The 15,076-nt window shown below is 39.6% G+C and overlaps 1 long non-coding RNA gene across 3 annotated transcripts; it reads left to right on the top strand.

Annotated features, from left to right (window-relative positions):
• The first annotated feature begins 3,663 nt into the window (after nucleotides 1-3,663).
• Nucleotides 3,664-9,317, top strand: LOC129837821 (uncharacterized). Of its 3 annotated transcripts, none has more exons than XR_008756760.1 (6): nucleotides 3,664-3,759; nucleotides 4,855-5,007; nucleotides 5,258-5,391; nucleotides 5,673-5,754; nucleotides 5,880-6,210; nucleotides 6,417-9,317. It is a non-coding gene; the product is annotated as an uncharacterized LOC129837821 (long non-coding RNA). The 3 variants fall into 3 exon arrangements; XR_008756761.1 differs by having other exon boundaries at nucleotides 5,925-6,210; XR_008756762.1 differs by lacking the exon at nucleotides 3,664-3,759 and adding an exon at nucleotides 4,641-4,732.
• Nucleotides 9,318-15,076: the final 5,759 nt, after the last annotated feature.

A 15,076-nucleotide genomic window follows, 5' to 3' on the forward strand; every position in this document is an offset into this window, starting at 1 on the left:
GTAAAGGTTCACTTTTTTCACGTCTGTACATCCGCCCTTGTGATAAGACTTGAAAGGAATTAATTCAAGCGAAACTCCTCTTCTTGTCAGGACAGGTCCAGAGATGCACACCGCTGAGATCTGAAGGTCCAGGGACACTCAGTGTGACACCATCTTCTTCACAGAATAAGACTAATCCATTATCCCCCCTACACTGCTGTAGTTCTTTTGTTCCATTTCTTACACCAGTTCCTTCCCAAAACTCAAAGGGGGGCGTGGTGGGGGATAAAGAGAGGATGTTGGGGACGCACAGTATATCAATTAAAGAGCTTGTTTTGTCCCCTAGGGGGGAGGCAGTACTGGTCCAAATATTTACATTAGGGCCTATCAGGGTGACGGCTGGCTGGCGGAGCGGAGAGGTGGGCCATTTGCCGTGGCAGAGTGGCCATTAGCCAAGCTAAATGGCCAGAAAGAATCTGGACCAGACAGGTCTACTCACAGGGCCAGTAGACCATAGCACATAGAGCCAGGCTGGCCAAACACATACACATGCACACACACACACACACACACACAGTCATGCACATGTATGCACACTCCAACGCATGCACACACACATACATGCATGTGCATGAATGCATGCATGCATGCGAGCACACACACATCACATACCCACAGTTGTGTAAAGTAAGGAAATATAAATACTTTGTTACTGTACTTAAGTCGTTTTTTAGGGTGTCTTTACTTTACTATTTATACTTCTGTCGACTTACTTAATTAACTACATTTTTTTTAAAGTATAATTTTACTCCGATACAATCACGCTGATAAGCCGCTTGAGTTTTTTTTGCGAAAACGTGCCGAATATTGCCAACAATCGTCCCGCTTTGTGAATGCTACTTCAGTAAACCAGCGAGCACTGTTAGCATCATATAAGGTGGCGTACCAAATTGCTCAGTGCAAAAAAAAACACTCCATAGCAGAGGAGCTGATACTGCCTGCAGCATTAGACATGGTCTCTGTCATGCTTTATGACGCAAGTGCTGCAAAAATAAAAACTATCCCTCTGTCCAATGACACTGTCGCCAGACGTATAAATGACATTGCTAACGATCTTAAAGAACAGCTGGTAGATAAACTCAAAGACAAACGTTTTGCCTTACAGTTCGATGAAGCAACTGACAGCAACAAAGACTGTTTGTTTATCGCTTATGTACGTTTTGACATGACAAACTCCCTGTGTGAGGATCTACTGTTTTGTGAATATGTCAGAGACAGAGCCACAGCTGAAGAGCTATTCAAAATGCTGGCCTGCTTCCTGACTGAGAATGGGCTAAAGTGGGAGAACTGCATTGGTGTTTGCAGTGATGGTGCACAGACCATGGCAGGGATGAGAAAAGGACTTCAGGCACTCATCAAGAAGGCCTCACCTAATGCTGAGTGGACACACTGTGTTATACACAGAGAAGCACTGGCATCAAGGCACCTTTCCTCTGAATTAAGTGAGGTTATGACTGACATTATAGGTGTAGTCAATTTTATAAAGACCAGACCACTAAAAACAAGAGTCTTCTCTGCTATCTGTGAGGAGATGGGAGCTGAACATCAAGCTGTGCTGTTTCACAGTGAAGCAAGGTGGCTGTCACGAGGAAAAGTCATTGTAGCCATTAATCCTGACTTCCTCATTTTGATAAAAAATCTGTAGAAATTGTTTTATTCATTTTTGTTTTATAGGTCAAAGTGTTTCATATATTGTGCTCCTGAGTTAATGTTGCTGATCAATTTGAATGTATTATTATTTATTGATTATATTTTATTTTATTTTTCAGTATCAAATGGTAAAAAAACATACAGTTTAAATAAGGCTTGATTTTTTTATTGATTTTTTCAGGCAAATTGATGCACTTTAAGTATTTTCTGTTACAGACTAAAAAACTATGTTAATAAAGTTATTCTTTGTTGTAAGTTGATCTATATTTCTTTCTTTTTTCTTTTTTTCTTTTCTTTAATGTTAATAAGGATACAATGTTATGCACAGGTGTACTTATAACAATTTTATAGACAAATTATACTATTTACAGTCGCGGCGGAGAGTTGGGGGTGCGAAATGTTTACTTCTTCCTAGGGGGGGGCGTAACAGAAAATAATTGAGAAGCACTGATCTAGCCAAATACCTTTTCTATAAACACCCCATGTCAAGCTAGCTAGCTAACGTTAACATTCAAATGTTAGCTAACACCCACTAACTTAGCAGTTAGCTAGCCATTTTATTCATTGTGTTAATTGATAAATTTGTTCTTCTTACCTAGCTATTTACTGTAGACTTAAGGTATTGACAACCTACCAACTATATCAATATTTTTTTATTTACATTTTACATGTTTACAATTAACATTGTAAAATTAAATGGTGGTCACAAACTCTCACTTAACTAATGTTGTTTATACATTTAAAATTAGGATCCTATACCTTAAGTATTGTGGTGAAGTATGTAGTCCAAGGGCTCCAAACATTCACTGTTTGTAGAACAAGAACCGTTCAGAGAGTTTGTCCAGGATCCGCAGCCTAACTCAAAGATCATATCAAGACCCTCACTGCACTCCAGGATGGATGAAGCCTCCAAGGATATTGAGAAGAAGGTGACTGAGGCCATGACGAGTTGACCACATCGCCACCATCCACCGACTGCTGATCTGCAAGAAGACGGAAATTCATTGGTGTTACAGCCCATTGGATAGACCCTGAAAGTCTCAACAGATGCTCTGCAGCCCTGGCCTGTAAACGGTTGAGAGGCTCGCACACCTTTGCTGGCAGGCGCCATAAATTACATAAATTCTCAGTTCGAAATCCGGGGTAAGATTGTGAGAACAACAGACAACGGCTTTAACTTCTTGAAAGCTTTGCAAGTTTTTGAAGAAGACGAAAGTAACGAGGCAGTCGATGCAGTGGGTGGTGACGGTGAAGGAGCTCAGCGAGAACAGGAAGATGATGAAGAGGAGGAACAAGAGGAGAGTGAAAAAGTGGAGTTTGTTCATGTGGCAACGATCCTGAATGAAGATGATAGTTTTGAGTACCAGTTGCCGAAGCACCAGCGTTGTTAGACACCTACTCAACTTAGTATCTACAGTCAATGAGCTGAAAGCATACAAAAAAAGTGTCCCGTTCAACATTTGGCAAGTGCCAAGTACTTTGGAACAAGTGAGGAAGATCCACACTTGCAACCGAAACGGTTGAAGATGCTTGGGACCTCCAGATGCTGCACCCGAATGCTACAAGGTGAAACTCCTGGTTCATGGCTGTAGAAAGGCTCTTGTGGATCATCAAAGACAAAGAAAGGCTGCCGTCAGAGTTCTCTGCACAGACATCGAGGTTTGAATGTAAGTAAGGATTATGTTTTCTTTTATCATAATTTAAGGTCTTGAATGTTGTCTAAATCTGTTACAGTATTTCCTGATCCTTTGCTTTGGGACTAATAGCTGTTTCACATATTGTAGCCATACACTACACAGTAAATGACCAGTGTTAAATTCACTGTGTCAAAAGTGATGAACTCCCATAGTGTTGTTTTAGCAACTGGCCGTGCCAAATCACCGCTAGCGTTAGTGCTGATAATTAGTGTTAATTGCTAAGGTATACAATTTTACTCTATTAGTGTAGACTTTTACTCAGTAAGTGTAAACATCATCACAACTCCGCCCATAAATTCAGTTTCTGCGTTCAAATTTCCTCTTCTCGACACCATTGTTGGATCAACAAAATCCTAATTTGTTCCACGCAAAGGTGAGTTTTAAACAATTATTTCACTAATATTATTAAGCTATTTTAATTTAAATACTTGATACTTGGTTGTCAGACTGCAGTGTAACATAAAAAGTAACAGTTTTGATTGTGTGTGTGCAGCTAATGTTAGTTACTTGCGTTTCACTTTTTGCACGTCTTTGCTAGATAGCTAGCATGCTAACTAACTAGCTCGCCCCTGTCCTGTGCAGTTAGTCTGCTCCACAAGGTGGTTCCATGGGCGCGTGTCTCATTTCAGCACTAAGCTTTTTTAGCCTCATGCTAGTTTGTTCTCTTTATTTTAGCTGCTTACTGTATGTTTAGGACTAATCTGATTTAAGGTGAGTTGTTTATTTAGCTAAATTATAACTGCATTTTCGACTTGTGGGTGATGCTTATAGATAAACATTGTGGCCATTGCATCGGCAGCTAGCTAGTCTAGATAACTTTGTTTCCTACTCTCTTTATCACCAGTTCATTTTGTCGGTCTTGTAAGACTGCTCCTAGAACATGACAACATAATATAGTGACTAGCTGGAATTACGAGTGTATTTTACTGGACTAATTAGGCCGTCCATATTTCGCCCCTGTCCTGTGCAGTTAGTCTGCTCCACGTGGTGGTTCCATGGGAGCGCATGTCATTTCAGCACCAAGGTTTCTTAGCCTCATGCTAGTTACTGGACTAATTAGGCTATCCATATTTCGGGACAGTGAATGTGAAGTGAGTAGTCTGTTTGCTGTAGTTTTGAACCTGCTTTAAGTAATATCAGACAAGTTGTGGTCATGATCCAATATTTTCATAATATACTTTAAAATGAGCATTTCTAAGTAAAGGAGTATTGGTGAAAACGTGGCCTTATCTCGTACCATTACCTGCTTTCAGACCTGGTCATCATGCTGATCAGAGTGAAATTCAATGGTGAACAAAAATATGTCAAGATCAATGACCTGACACTTTAACATATTTTGATTGGAGGTAAACATTTAATTTGTGATTGGAAATAAATGTATTGTGTTCATAGATTTGCAAGTCTGTCTGATTACTCTTACCATTACGATTACAATTCTAATTGTAGGTTGTTTTAATGTTTGTCACAGCTTTCCTGAAATTTGAGACCCCACTTACTAGTTTATCAGAGGCAAAGCTGTATGATGGGTCTGGAACTGAAGTTGATGGGGATGTGTTTGAAGAGGTGGTGAAACAGCCAGATCTTGGTGTTTTCAATCTCACACTGAACAATGATGCTAAAGGTATGTGCTGGTTTTCAAGTCTTGGTTACTTGTGGCATCACTTTCAATATAACCATACATTTTACATGTATTGTATGGTCATCGTGTATTTAAGCATCTTCCCTGATGAGTCCTGCCTCTGCCAGTTCTGTGATCGGTGGTTCAGATGATACAATCATTTTGAGGGAGGATGGAAGCCCCTCACGAAAGCATCAAAGATCTGATGACGAAGCATCAAATGGATTTTTCACTGCTGTTTTTTTTTATACAGCTAATAGCGAGCATACTGAAGAAGAATCCTGGTGGAGAGGTTGTCATCAAGTCATACTGCAAAACTAACAGCCTGACTGACTACACCAGACGAAAGATGATCAACATTCTTGTTTTGGAGATGACAGACTCGCGGTAAGTTTAAAGAAAAGATTCAATCTGACAATTGTTGAGCATTACTTGCTCCCATATCTGCTGAATGTTAAAAATGATTTCTGTATCAGTATCTCAGTCACATAATTGGTTAGGCTACTGCTAATAGCTACATTCCTATTGGTAGAAGATTTCTCTTATATCAAACTCGATGGGCATGATAGTGATTAAAAAAATCACTACTGATATTTAGCTGACTGGGGACCAAAGCTGCTCGTGGAGATTCTGATTGCCACCTAAACTTAACATTATATTATTGTCAGGACATTACCATCGCGCAGTGTGAGAGAAACGTTTGCACAAGGCATCCCATACCTGAAGGATCCCTACACCGCAAATTAATATGTAAGAATACATTACAACTGATAAAGGGCATCTGCGTTTAATTTGTCTGGTATGGTATCTAAGCAAATGGGACTTGGTTATTTGTTTTTTCTTTCAAGATTAGTAACCATGTTCATTTTCTTAAGGAACATTATTACGACCCTAATAGTGGAGAAGTGTACCTCTTATAGAATCTCAACCGTTCAGAGGAATTTGGCTTCATCTGAGAAACGGCCCACTCAACTATAGTATGGCGGGCCAACTGCTGAGAGGGAATCCAGTCCATCCACTTTGGCTACCCTGAGTGAAGACCGGTGCAGAGAGGCCATTTCTCTTATGAAGCATTCTTCTGATGAAGAAACAGTCAAACAGAAGATGAAAATGACCTTTAAGTACAGGAAGAAGATGACCCACGACCCGAGTAAATGCTCCACCATCCTCACCAAATTTCCACGCTTTATGGATGTGAAGGGCTTGGTAAGACTTTAAAAAAACACTTTTAAGTTGAATACAATTGAGGTTTGCCAGTAAATTTAAACAAAAACAACACTTCCGTAATAGTAGTTCAGTTAATGTGTAGGCTGGTGATTTACTCAAACTTTTGGAGGTTAAAACTGAATGTTTTATGAGAAAGAAATGGACTTGCACAAAACAAATGTTTTGTTCTTTCTTATTTGTTTCAGATTGAACAGGATTTTGTGCTGCTGTTTTTTGAGGGAACATCAGCCAAGTTTTTGGAGAGGTGGCTAACTACAATCAAGCACAAATACTGATGGTTAGATGATCATAATTTGTCATTTACACTACCGTTCAAAAGTTTGGGGTCACTTAGAAATGTCCTTGTTTTTGAAAGAAAAGCACTTTTTTTGTCAATTTAAAATAACATCAAATTGATCGGAAATACAGTGGAGACATTGTTAATGTTGTAAATTACTATTGTTTTATTTATGTATTTATTTTCCCCTTTATTTAACTAGGTAGGCAAGTTGAGAATAAGTTCTCATTTACAATTGCGACCTGGCCAAGATAAAGCAAAGCAGTTCGACACATACAACAACACAGAGTTACACATGGAGTAAAACAAACATACAGTCAATAATACAGTAGAAAAATAAGTCTATATACAATGTGAGCAAATGAGGTGAGATAAGGGAAAAAAAGGCCATGGTGGCGAAGTAAATACAATATAGCAAGTAAAACACTGGAATTGTAGATGTGCAGTGGAAGAATGTGCAAAGTAGAGATAGAAATAATGGGGTGCAAAGGAGCAAAATAATTAAATACAGTAGGGGGAGAGGTAGTTGTTTGGGCTAAATTATAGATGGGCTATGTACAGGTGCAGTAATCTGTGAGCTGCTCTGACAGCTGGTGCTTAAAGCTAGTGAGGGAGATAAGTGTTTCCAGTTTCAGAGATTTTTGTAGTTCATTCCAGTCATTGGCAGCAGAGAACTGGAAGGAGAGGCGGCCAAAGGAAGAATTGGTTTTGGGGGTGACCAGAAAGATATACCTGCTGAAGCGCGTGCTACAGGTGGGTGCTGCTATGGTGACCAGCGAGCTGAGATAAGGGGGGACTTTACCTAGCAGGGTCTTGTAGATGACCTGGAGCCAGTGGGTTTGGCGACGAGTATGAAGCGAGGGCCAACTAACGAGAGCGTACAGGTCGCAGTGGTGGGTAGTATATGGGGCTTTGGTGACAAAACGGATGGCACTGTGATAGACTGCATCCAATTTATTGAGTAGGGTATTGGAGGCTATTTTGTAAATGACATCACCGAAGTCGAGGATCGGTAGGATGGTCAGTTTTACAAGGGTATGTTTTGCAGCATGAGTGAAGGATGCTTTGTTGCGAAATAGGAAGCCAATTCTAGATTTAACTTTGGATTGGAGATGTTTGATGTGAGTCTGGAAGGAGAGTTTACAGTCTAACCAGACACCTAGGTATTTGTAGTTGTCCACATATTCTAAGTCAGAACCGTCCAGAGTAGTGATGTTGGACGGGCGGGCAGGTGCAGGCAGCGATCGGTTGAAGAGCATGCATTTAGTTTTACTTGTATTTAAGAGCAATTGGAGGCCACAGAAGGAGAGTTGTATGGCATTGAAGCTCGTCTGGAGGGTTAACAGTGTCCAAAGAAGGGCCAGAAGTATACAGAATGGTGTCGTCTGCGTAGAGGTGGATCAGAGACTCACCAGCAGCAAGAGCGACATCATTGATGTATACTGAGAAGACAGTCGTTCCAAGAATTGAACCCTGTGGCACCCCCATAGAAACTGCCAGCGGCCCGGACAACAGGCCCTCCGATTTGACACACTGAACTCTATCAGAGAAGTAGTTGGTGAACCAAGCGAGGCAGTCATTTGAGAAACCAAGGCTATCGAGTCTGCCGATGAGGATGTGGTGATTGACAGAGTCGAAAGGCTTGGCCAGGTCAATGAATACGGCTGCACAGTATTGTTTCTTATCGATGGCGGTTAGTATATCGTTTAGGACCTTGAGTGTGGCTGAGGTGCACCCATGACCAGTTCTGAAACCAGATTGCATTGCGGAGAAGGTATGGTGGGATTCGAAATGGTCGGTGATCTGTTTGTTGTCTTTGCTTTCGAAGACCTTAGAAAGGCAGGGTAGGATAGATATAGGTCTGTAGCAGTTTGGGTCAAGAGTGTCCCGCCCTTTGAAGAAGGGGATGACCGCAGCTGCTTTCCAATCTTTGGGAATCTCAGACGACACGAAAGCTGGAAACGGCTGATTTTTAATGGAATATCTACATACAGAGGCCCATTATCAGCAACCATCACTCATGTGTTCGATTACAGGCTCAAAATGGCCAGAAACAAATCACTTTCTTCTGAAACTCGTCGGTCTATTCTTGTTCTGAGAAATGAAGGCTACTCCATACGAGAAATTGGCAAGAAACTGAAGATCTCGTACAATGCTGTGTACTACTCTCTTCACAGGACAGTGCAAACTGGCTCTAACCAGAATAGAAAGAGGAGTGGGAGTGTCTAGTTTGAGAAACACTTAACAAGTCCTCAACTGGCAGCTTTATTAAATAGTACCCGCAAAACACCAGTCTCAATAGTGAAGAGGCGACCCCGGAATGCTGACCTTCTGGGCAGAGTTCCTCTGTCCAGTGTCTGTTCTTTTGCCCATCTTAATCTTTTCTTTTTATTGGCCAGTCTGGGATATGGCTTTTTCTTTGCAACTCTTCCATGAAGGCCAGCATCCTTCATTAAAGCATAATTATATTTTGTCTGTAAGCAGTTTTATTGCTTCTATAATCAGAACAACAGTTTTCAGCTGTGCAAACATAATTGCAAAAGGGTTTTCTAATGATCAATTAGCCTGCTAAACTTGGATTAGCTAACACAACGTGCCATTGGAACACAGGAGTGATGGCTGCTGATAATGGGCCTCTGTACTCCTATATTCCATAAAAAAATCTGCCGTTTTCAGCTACAATAGTCATTTACAACAGTAACAATGTCTACACTGTGTTTCTGATCAATTTGATGTTATTTTAATGGACAAAATTTTTATTTTCTTTCAAAAACAAGGAGATTTCTAAGTGACCCCAAATTTTGGAACGGTAGTGTGTATATATATATATATATATATATATATATATATATATATATATATATATATATATATATATATATATATATATATATATATAACCCCTTGAGCAAACCTCCTATTGAACACAATTTGTCTCTGTACGGCCTGGTTACCCATACAACTTCAAAAGCTTGTTGAAGGCTTACATTACCCACACATGTAAAAATTGCTACTCAACTAGCAACTCACTTCTATGCAACAAGAAGGTTTCACAAAACAGAGGCCTCAAACCTTTTAATATAGGACTTGAACCCATATAATAGAGATTTAACAAACATGCAACAAAGCAAAGGACTTTAACCTTATAACAGAACAAAGGACTTGAACCTTATACTTCACAGATACGTATCACTCATTGCATGCACTAATTTTTACCTGATTTGGTTCTTTTAAAGGATATCGGTCTAGACTCACCCAGAAGTATGTTAGCAGTCAGTCAGGAGATTAAGAGTTGAATCCTGTGGGTTGCGCTGAGTCCTCTCTTTTCCCTGGATCAACACACAGTTGAGATTTTCAAGACCAATTCCTCCGGATCACGGCACAAAGTGTTAGCAGTTGATGTTACTCTTCAATAACACAGACCCCAAAGCAAATCAGGGGGAGGAAAATAGGTTTATTCAAAGAGATGTTATCCTGAGAGGTAGATGTTCATTCTCCCCTGTCCTCAGTGATTCTCTCCTGTGACTCTCTCCACAGAACAAAGGGACAGGATGCAGTTTTATAACCCAGCTCTTGCCTGTGGTTGAGCAATTAGAAATCCTTGCAATAAAACTGGGCCAATGGCCAAATAACCAGTATCCTATTTCAGGCTCAATATATAGACAAATTCTTCCCATGTCTCTGACCCATTGATCATTAATCCCCTACTACAGAAAAAACACTGTTTCCATTGATCGTTAGTACTCTATTGACTTTTAGTCCTCTTGGCCTTTAGTACTCTATTAACCTCTCAACTTCTGCGTTGTGTATTTAATTTTGAAATACTCTTACACATATAATATGGAAAATGATTAAAGTCTTTTTGTTAAGATAGGGACATGATTTTACGAGCCATAAGAGATAATAGTTTTACATAACTTTGTGCATAGTAAGTAGCCACGCCCCGAATGAGGTCAGAGAGCGTGTCAGACTGACGGAACCGTCCCTTTTTGGCTAGGGTGCATAAAAGGATTGCCAACAGAGATTAACATTAAAGTTGCAGCCCATGTCTAAAGTGGTTTAAACGCTGAATCTCATAGACCAGGAAACGTGAATCGTGAGCTACACATTTGAAATGGTTGTAACTTTGAACCTCAACACGAGTGGAGAAATAAACTCACCTTCTTTTTGACCAGAGAGACGGTGAGCTGCAGCTCATGTCCATCGTGTTCCAAATCCTGAATACCAACACAATGGGAAAACAAACTCCCCTCTCAGACAATCACTGAGACAGCTGATTAGTGTGCAAACTATATGATTACTGTAAGAATAGTTCTGAACTATATCAACGATAAGTGTCTTTTTCCCTCTCTCCCTCTCCTTGTCGTTGTGTAGAAAGCCACCATATTGTAACAGTCTGCTAGGGACCTTTGTCTCATGTATTAAGTGTGTATGTTATCCTGTTATTATTTATTTAGCTAGTGAATAAATAATTAAACCAATTTGTGTAGTACAGAATCATGAGTAGTGCTGGGGTTATGACTGTTCAGAATGATGATATGATAAGAGGCAATGATTAATAAGATGACTGTTTATTGATGTATGACTGTTTATTGATATATAACTTATAGAGTTTAATTCGGGAGATGGTAACTCTTTAAACAACCTCTTCCGTGGTGCCCCAAATTCCTAATGAGTTAGTTGTTACATGATTCATTAAATTGGGTAACATTTAAACATAGTTAGTGGATTAAATAAATAACAGTCATCAAATTAACCTCTTTGGGCTAGACGTGCCGCTAGCGGCACACCTCGACAACATCCGGTGAAATTGCAGAGCTTAAATTCAAAAATCGTAATATTAAACATTCATGAAAATACAAGTGTTTTACATCGTTTAAAATCGTAACTTCTTTTTAATCCAGCCGCTTTGTCAGATTTCAAAAAGGCTTTACGGCGAAAGCATACCATGTGATTATCTGAGGACAGCGCCCCGCGTACAAAACGATTAAAAACATTTTCCAAACCAGCAGAGGCAGCAGAAAGTCAGAAATAGTTATAAAATAAATCACTTAACTTTCAAGATCTACCTCTGTTTGCAATCCCAAGGGTCCCAGCTACATAACAAATGGTTGTTTTGTTCGATAAAGTCCTTCTATATATCCCAAAAAACTCTGTTTAGTTGGCGCGCTTGATTCAGTAATCCACCTGTTCCCCTCGTTCAAAATGCATACAAAGGAATCCCAAAGTTACCAATAAACTTTGTCCAAACAAGTCAAACAACATTTCTAATCCAGCCTCAGGTACCCTAATATGTAAATAAACAATAACATTTAAGATGGAGAATAGTATGTTCATTGCCGGAGATAAATAACGAAGTGCGCGCCCTCACCCACGCTCGCCACAAGACTACAGTCAAAATGAGAGCCACCTCAGAAAAACTACAAATTCTAGCTCATTAAAAAGAAAAAAAGCCTGAAACCCTTTCTAAAGACTGTTGACATCTAGTGGAAGCCATAGGAACTGCAATCTTGGGGGATTTCCTTTGATGTTCCCATATACAGCCATTTCAATGGGTGGTGACCTCAAAAAAATTATCCTTGGGTTTTTGCCTGCCTTATCAGTTCTGTTATACTCACAGAAGTTATTTTAACAGTTTTAGAAACTTCAGAGTGTTTCCTATCCAATACTACCAATTATATGCATATCCTAGCTTCTGGGCCTGAGTAACAGGCCGTTTACTTTGGGCACCTCAGTCATCCGAACTTCCGAATACTGCCCCCTATAGTAAAGTCATGACTGTGGTGATGTCCTCATATTCCTACAGTGAGGTTGTGTGCAGATCTGTACATGTACTTTTGATGAGCTCATCATCTACATAATATTTTTCAATAAATTGGGTTCTATTGTAGGAGGTTAATTCTTATGTTTACTGGCTATATTCCTTAATTAAACCATAATTATATTTTGTCTGTAAGATATTTATTTTGAAGTGTTGTCTAATTGAGAATCCACCTTTTTTGTTTATCTGAGCACTTCTTGCATCTGTAAACTAACTGTTACCTTTTAGAAAAAAAAAATATTACCTTTCAGAAAAACTCAAGCTCAAACCAAATAAAAGGTCTGGCGTTTTGCTTTTTGGATTTATGCCTCTTACGTTTCATAATTTTACTTTTGATACTCAAGTACATTTACCTTACAGCTATTACTTTTGATACTGAAGTACATTTAATATCAGGTGCTTTAAGACTTACTCAAGTATTATTCTAATCGGTGACATTCACTTTTACTTGAGTCATTTTAATCAAGTATAGCTTTTGGGTACTTTTTCCACCACTGCAAACGCATACTGTATACATGCACACTCACACATACTCGCAGTCAACGCGATCAAGAGACAGTATATAGTCAAGTCATCTTCTGACAACTCGAGAATATGGTAGGGAACCCTACTTCCATTATTAAGCTATTTGAAATAGTGACATGTTTAACTCCGAGGTGCTGAGTAATACAGTATGTGCAGACCTTGAAGGCGTTCAGTGCTTTTAGACTTCAATTAAACATTTTCTGGTCGCCAAAGGAACACTTCCAGGAGCAGACCCTTCCCATTTTTCAGGCACCTCCTAAATTGATTTCATTGAAATGAAGAATTAGAAAAGCCATCATCATTAACCGGCTGGATCACTGGTTCAAAAAAGAAATTCTTTCTGCCAATAAAAGCCTAAAAATGTCTCAGTGCAAAAGTGCAAACATGTAGTAAAGAAGTTTTTTGCGTTTCTTGTATTGTGGTGTAGAGTACCTCCCTGCCTGCCTTGACCATCCTTTCAAGGGTTGAGCTTGCTACAGTAGTGATGCATTTCCTGCCTGTAATGGTTGGTCATGAGAAGTCCGTCTCCCGCTTGGCTCTTCTCACTGGTGGGAGTTTAGTCAAAGCCAGGCATTCAAAATATATTTTAGTTTCTCTTGACACCAGTGGCGATTTTAGCATATAAATCTTGATGGGGCAACAAAAAAAAGTTGGAAGCATGCCAGCAAAGCCACAACACAACACAATACAACACTAAGCAATACATGAATTGCACTATAACGGTGACAAACGGTGCCCAGAAACTGTTAGGGCCAACATGCCTTGTCTGGCAGCGAAACAGTTCATTCAGCCTCATTTACTGCCTTTAAAAAAACATAGCTGATATGGCTGACTTGCTTAAAAAATGTGGTTTCTAATGACAATTGAAATGTACAAACTATGGCATAAGGGGACGACAAGCGGATAAGAGGCAATCCGTAATTTCAATTAAGACATTAATGAGCGAGCTAGGACAGGCGTAGTCAATATAAATATTTGTTTAGCTAATTCAGAACATGGGCCGTTCTTAGTGTTCTCCCTGTACACCAAGTCAGAACCGTAGGATAAATAAAGGGGGCATATAAGCAGACAATGAAATATCTTAGAATATTCAATGATTACATTTCTCTAAAACAGGTTATAGGCTACATGTGCACCACCAAGTCAGAACAGTAGGCAAAATTAAGAGGGGTAAATAGACCAAATTATTAGGGTGAGGCACATGGGCTACTAACACACTTACTTTCTTAGCTACAGTATACATATCTCCCTGACATATGTGGCATAATATTTAAGCATTATTATACAATAGATGCAAAATGGCATTACTAGCAATACAAAACGATTGTCATAGCTTTAACTTGCAATGAAAACAACTTTCTGACAAAATTAGAAACATATAATATCTAAAACTGTAGCTAGATTCTTACCCGTATACATGGATAAAAGCTTCACGGCAGACTGCAACTCCTTGTATTACATTTTCAGAGTCAGAGAGGGCCAGCATGGCACGATCGTCCTCCAGAAAGTAGTCCATCACAACTTTTTCCCACTGACCTTTGTCGATAGTGCCTGATAAATTCAGGGCAGCAATGTTATTGAAAGCAGTAGCAAGATATTTGCAGTTCTCCATGACTAACGTTATATCTTTAGAAAAACTGCAGTAGAAAGGATTATCTAAACATAACGAGCATCTCATTTAATAGACACAGGATGCTACACCTAGACCAATCCAAACTCATCTCTCAGCATGTCCAGCCCACTCATTATCACAGACAATCATGGCTAGCGGGAAGGTTGCTGACTTTTTCTGTGGCTAAACCAACTTAGGTTTTTAATTGAACTATTTTATTCGTATTTACAGATGGCATACAGATTTGTTATTAAGGCACATGAAAGTTCACATATTCGAGAAGGCATTTCTGCCAAAAAGCGCATTTTGATTTTAAAAAATGTTTACGTTCAAACGGCTCTCCTGTGATGTCGTGACTTGCGACATAGGCCTAGTTTCCTGAATCGGGTCACATATTACATCATTTATGCAGCAGCATACAATACATTTTTGGACTCGCCTTGTTGTGCTGTGCTCACTTGAACAGGAAGGTGGTGCAGCGGTTCTTCGTGGGCAAATGTTGTCATCAAAGTCTGGCATTCTCTGGATGTATGGTGCTTTCAAAACGACTGGGAACTCGGAAAAAAAGCAAGGTTGAATCATGATGACGTCATTGATCTTCAGGTTGTAG

This window comes from Salvelinus fontinalis, chromosome 38, assembly GCF_029448725.1.
Source record: "Salvelinus fontinalis isolate EN_2023a chromosome 38, ASM2944872v1, whole genome shotgun sequence".
Taxonomy (NCBI): Eukaryota; Metazoa; Chordata; class Actinopteri; order Salmoniformes; family Salmonidae; genus Salvelinus; species Salvelinus fontinalis.